Below are 6723 nucleotides of genomic sequence, written 5' to 3'. Positions count from 1 at the left end.
GACTAAATAAGTAAAAAAACTACCAAAAATAAGTAACATATTTACCGAAAGCGAGGGAATGCAACTTTTCAAATTTTATCTCTTAAAAACATTTAACTCAACGGCAGACCACTGGTTTCTCAATCAAATACAGAAAAAACTGTGAAGTAACCTGTATTCTTTTGTTCATCAGTATGAGTTAAATGTTTTTAAGAGATAAAATTTGAAAAGTTGCATTCCCTCGCTTTCGGTAAATATGTTACTTATTTTTGGTAGTTTTTTTACTTATTTAGTCCCTCGATAGCGTGAGGTATTGATACACAATTAATGCCCTTTTTTATATATATTTAAATATATCTATGGAGAAACGATGAATCTTTTCATTACGAAATTTTTCGTTATTTTTTCATTATGAGGTTTTTTCACGCTGACTACTTGATAAATTCTTATAAAGAATTTATCCTATATTATATTATATATATATATGTATGTATGTATATATGTATGTATGTACATATCTATGTGTGTGTGAGTGTGTGTGTGTGTATATATATATATCATCATCATCATCATCATCATCATCGTTTAACGTCTGCTTTCCATGCTAGCATGGGTTGGATGATTTGACTGAGGACTGGCAAGCCAGCAGGCTGCACCAGGCTCCAATCTGATCTGGCAGAGTTTCTACAGCTGGATGCCCTTCCTAACGCCAACCACTCCAAGAGTGTAGTGCATGTTTTTACGTGCTACCGGCACAAGGGCCATATGTATATATCTAGTATATATCTATGTGTGTGTGTGTGTGGGTGTTTGCCTTTGTATTTGTGTGTCTGTTCCTTCCCCACTGCATGAGAACCAGTGTTGGTTTGTTTTCATCTCCTTAAACTTAGCAGTTTGGTAAAAGAGACTGATAGAAGTACCAGACTTCTTAAAAGAACTAAATACCAACTGTACTCCAGCAAGGTCACAGTCCGAGAACTGAGCTCAAGAAAAAAAGAATAATTCAACTATTTCTAGTGAGAGGAATAGAACAAATATCTGTCACAGTTCTGTGGTTGGTGCCATGTAAAAAGCACCCGGCAGACCCTCTGTAAAGTGGCTGGATTTAGGAAAGGCATCAAGCCATAGGGACCATACTGTAACATACAATTGGAGCCTGGTACAGCTCTTTAGTTTGCCAGCTCCTGTCAAGCCATCCAACCCATACCAGCATAGCAAACAGACATTAAATGATGATGATGATGATGATGATGATGATGATGATGATGAACTGTGCCATTCAATAAGAGAAATCTATCAGATTATAATAAATATTCCAACACAATAACAGTTTTCTTTTGTGCGATGTTATCATCAACATTTCTTGCTTCTTTCCCCGAGATTTCATTATTTCTATATTTCTAATATCTCCACTTCAAACATATACAATTAAATTAAATCCTAGTATAACCGAAACATTAACTTTGGTTTCGTTTTTGATTTAGTTATTAAAGAAATGACTCTCCCAAAAGAACTGCTGCTTTAAGTGGTCTTTTTAAACTTTCTTTTGATGCCGCCAGTAATTAAAACTTTTTAGCTAGATTCGTGAACAAAATGTTACAGGAACCACAGCCAGCCAACGGTAAATTATTGATTTCTCTTTGAGACATATTCCAAATATAGTAGACTAAGTCGTATGAGTCTTAGTAAGTAGTAGTTAGTGCAAAATTCATGTGACTAATATTGGTTTTTATTTGAAACCTAAACAGAGTTAAATCAGAAGACAACATTGATCTTTCAGACACACATAAGGTGCCATGTTTGTAAGGAAAGGAAAAGGAAAAAAATCTGAAGTGTTTAGTTTTTCTTTTTCTTTCTCTGCTGGCAAAGGCATGGCTGGGTAGTTAAGAAGCTTTCTTTGCAACGGTATGGTTTTTTGGTTCAATCCCACTGCATGGCACCTTCAGTCAGTGTCTTCCACTACTGCCCTGGGCCTCCCAATGACTTGTGGTTGAATTTAGTTGAGGGAAACTGTATGGAAGCCCATCATTAATGTATCTAATTTGTACCATCATCATCATCATTGTTTAACGTCCGTTTTCCATGCTGGCATGGGTTGGACGGTTCAACTGGGGTCTGGGAAGCCAGGAGGCTGCACCAGGCTCCAGTCTGATCTGGCAGTGTTTCTACAACTGTTGAACCAGTGCAGCAGAGAAGGCTCATCAAACCAGTAGGATCTCATGCTCAAATTCCCAGCCTCCACAGCAGGTGGAGTGTTATGTTTTAATACAGAATTATTAACTTGGATTACCTTACTCGAATGCAAGCCAATAATGGAGAGAATATATGCCCGTGGCCATAATAATAATAATAATAATAATAATAATAATAATAATAATAATAATAATAATAATAATAATTACAACAACATTGAAAAATACCTTAGGAATGAGAACCCAGGTTCGAAATTTCCCCAAGACACCTGATGAAGGCTGGAGGGTGTATCAGCCGAAACGCTGTGTTAACAACAAACAAGATGAGGACAAATATCCATCGTGGTTGGTGTTACAAAGGGCATTCAGCCATAGAAACTAAGTCAAAGCAGAACATTGGCCCCGTCTTATCCTGTCAGACCATTCAGTTCATGCCAGTTTGGAACACAGACATTCAATGTTGATGAGTCATCTTCTTCATCCTAAAAGACTGATTCCATAGCAATAGAAACCATTCCAAAATAGAATAAACCCAACGAAAACTTCCAGGGTAAAATAACAGTGTGGTGTGTCTTGTGACCCAAAATGCTGCCTGGTGAGGATTCGAATGATGTGAACATGATTAAGTTAGAGGGAGTTCGAGGGGATACAACCAAAGTTTTAATGTGATTTGTTTCTTATTGAGGTAAATTAATGAGATAAAATGAAACAATATAGAATATATAAATAAATAAAATAAAACCATCCTCAACATTATTTAATCAATAAATTTGACCTTTGACATTCATAATGAAGTTGGCAACCAAATGAATTTAAGAGTATTTGGCTTTCATATAAGGTTAGAGTCTATTAATCTACTTAGATGGTAATCATCACCATCATTATCATTATCATCATCAGCATCATCACCATCATCATCAGCAGCAGCAACAGCAAAAGCATTGTCATCCTAAACATCATGACCACCGCTACCACAACTTCCACCGCCGCTGCCCCCCACTGCAACCACCGCCATCACCACCACCACCGCCATCACCACCACCACCGCCATCACCACCACCACCGCCATCACCACCACCACCGCCATCACCACCACCACCGCCAGCTCCACCATCGTCATCAGCAGTAGCAGCAACAACAACATTATCATCCTAATCATCATCACCACTGCTGCTGCCACCAGGGTTTCTACAGCTGGATGCCCTTCCTAATGCCAACCACTCCGAGAGTGTAGTGGGTGCTTTTACATGCCACCGGCACGAGGGCCAGTCAGGTGGTACTGGCAACGGCCATGCTCAAATGGTGTTTTATACGTGCTACCTGCACGGGAGCCAGTCCAGCAGCACTGGCAATGACCTCGCTTGAATATCTTTTCACATGTCACCCGCACAAGTGCCAGTAAGGTAACGCTGGTAACGATCACGCTTGAATGGTGCTTTTTACATGCTACCGGCATGGAAGCCAGTCAGCTACTCTGGCAACGACCATGCTCAGATGGTGCTCTTAGCGCTCCACTGGCACAGATGCCAATCATCAAATTTGATTTTGATTTTGATTTCATTTGCCTCAACAGGTCTTCACAAGCAGAGTTTAGTGTCCAATATATATGTATGTAGTGACTTCATTTTGAACCTGAATCTGCCAATTTCCTTTAACATTTTAACAGCACTTTTCTCATGGAGAAAACAATAGTGACTGCAGTTACATTTACCACATGGTTTCACTGAGCCGATTTATGTCTTTGCCACTTGACCCTTCTAACTTCTTGTCTGTGGTAGAGAAGTGAATCGAAATAACAATGGCCCCTGCAAAATATCCATTGTTTTCCTTGCTTCTTGCATTCTTATAAATTCTAGCAGCCTTCAGAGAAAAGTTATTTAGTGAGAGCAACTGACAGAGAGGAGGCTGACTGGCTCAAGTGAAATACTGTCTCGACTGAAGTAATGTCACAGAGTGACAATTATGGAATTAACCAACGTAGAAGCTGTCTCATCCCACACTCTCTCGCTTTCATTAACTCAATTTCTTTTCTCTGCAACATTACCATATCTCTCTCTCTCTATACTACTATGAGATCATGTACGCACACATATACAGGCCGAAATTAACTTTCTTTACCTCGCATGCTTTTCCACTTATATTATTACACACACCTGCTCATTTCAGTCATTTGACTGTGGCCATGCTGCAGCACCGCCTTGAAGAGTTTTAGTGAAACAAATTGATCCCAGGACATCTTTTGAAGCCTAGTACTTATTCTATCAGTCTCTTTTGCAAAACTGCTAAGTTATGGGGATGTAAATACACCGACATCAGTCACACACACACACACACACACACACACACATATATATATACGATGGGTTTCTTTCAATTTCCATCTACCAAATCCACTGACAAGGCTTTGGTTGACCTGAGGCTATAGTAGAAAACACATACCCAAGGTGCCACACAGTGGGACTGAACCTGGAACCATGTGGTTGGGAAGCAAGCTTACCACACAGTCACTCCTGCAACTATAGTAGAAGACATTTGCTGAAGGTGCCATGCAGTGGGGCTGAACTTGGGACCATATGATTCAGAAGCAAGCTTTTTACCACACAGCCACATAAATATCTTTCTTTTGAAAAGTATCATTTCATCATTTTTTAATAAGCACCAAGAAAGTTAAATTACGTGGTCTGACCAATAAGTATCCGGACTGTTGCCATAGTAACAAAGCTAAAGCACACAGAGTGGAGCCACTTGGCACAGATTGACCAACAGATTTTAGTAGAGGTTCCTTTTATATTTCTAATTTCTTTAGATTGGCACTTAAACAAGGGGTCCTACTAAAACATTAATAAAAAAACATTAGAAAAACTCCTAAAGAAGATATCGGACCAGCCAACCATTTAAGGATACATTCATGGAAGACCAGCTGCTACAAACCCAATCTTAGTCCAACTTCCAGCCATAAAGTGAGGACCAATGCCTTGCGAGTGACTATAGTGGACAGAAACTAGGTGAAAGTCTGTCGTGTGTGTGTGTGTGTGTGTGTACGTATGCACATGTATGTGTGTTTGTTCCAGCCATAAAGTGCAGACAAAACTGATAGGAAATAAATTAAAGTGGTGCTCAGCATGACCACAGTCCTTTGACTGAAACCATTGAAAGAATAAAACATTAAAAAAATGCCTACAAAACCATTTGGATTAATTTTCCTCATTCTATCCACAAGAAAATGACCAACAAATTATTTCGATAGAGCTGCAGTTTCACATAGAATTTTTCTTTTATTAAAATAGTCAAAGGTGCAGAAATGGCTTCGAATGGCTGATTTTGCAACCAAGGCTTTTGGGTTCAGTTCCACAGAGTGGCACCTTGAGCAAGTGTCTCCTACTATAGCCTTGGGCTGACCAATGCCTTGCAAGTGACTTTGGTAGACAGAAACTAGGTGAAAGGCGGTGAGCTGGCAGAACCGTTAGCACGCCGGGCGAAATGCTTAGCAGTATTTTGTCTGCTGTTACGTTCTGAGTTCAAATTCCACTGAGGTCCACTTTGCCTTTCATCCTTTCGGGGTCGATAAATTAAGTACCAGTTGCATACTGGGTTGATGTAATTGACTTGATCCCTCTGTCTGTCCTTGTTTGTCTCCTCTATGTTTAGCCCTTTGTGGGCAATAAAGAAATAAGAAACTAGGTGAAAGCCTGTTGTGCGTGTATGTGTGTGTGTGTGTGTGTGTGTGTGTGTGCATGTGTGTGTGCGTGTGTGCACGCATGAGAGCATGTTTGTTCCTGTGACTTAACAGTTCAGCAAGAGAGAGACCAATGAAATAAGTACCAGACTTATAAACATAAAAAAGTAGTGGAGTTGATTTGTTCAACGAATCCGTTCAATTCAGTGCCCCAGCATGGCCGCAGTCCAATGACTGAAACAAGTGAAAGACAAAAGACTAAAGACTAAAGATTTCCTGGTATTCGTCATTTATTAGTATTTCCAGCATTGAATCTCTCAAATCTCTCTGAGTGTCAAATCTCTTTAAACGAAGGAAAGAGAGATTGAGAATCGATGAGCATGGCAGATGGCGTGGAAGTGTTGCTTATTTTTCCAAAGTAATTCTCAACAAACAAAGTGTGAAGATCTGTCAGATTGCCAGAAATGTCATTCCCACTTCCAGACACACACACAAACCCATTGGACTATTTCTCAGGCAAACTAAATTCTAACCTGCTCCTCTTCTTTCTCTTCTTTCTTACTCCAGAAAACAAGGCCACCTTGTTGCCTTCTCTGAAGGTTACGACCACTAACACACTTAATATACATATGTACATATATGTGTCTGTTGCTGTCATATTCTACTACACTTTCTCTCGCTCCCTCATTCTCTTGCTATCTCTCTCCATCTCCCTTTCTTCCTATCTCTCCCTCTCTCTCACTCACTCTGTCTTTTTTGTTCTCTCTCTAACTCTCTTTCACCTCCTCTCTCCTTCTCACTCTCTCTCTCTCTCTCTCTCTCTCATCCTCTCTTTCTTGCTCTTCCCCACTCCCTCTCCCTCCCTCCCTCCCCCTC

This window comes from Octopus bimaculoides, chromosome 1 (genome assembly GCF_001194135.2).
Source record: "Octopus bimaculoides isolate UCB-OBI-ISO-001 chromosome 1, ASM119413v2, whole genome shotgun sequence".
Lineage (NCBI taxonomy): Eukaryota > Metazoa > Mollusca > Cephalopoda > Octopoda > Octopodidae > Octopus > Octopus bimaculoides.
This window is presented reverse-complemented; position numbering follows the sequence as displayed.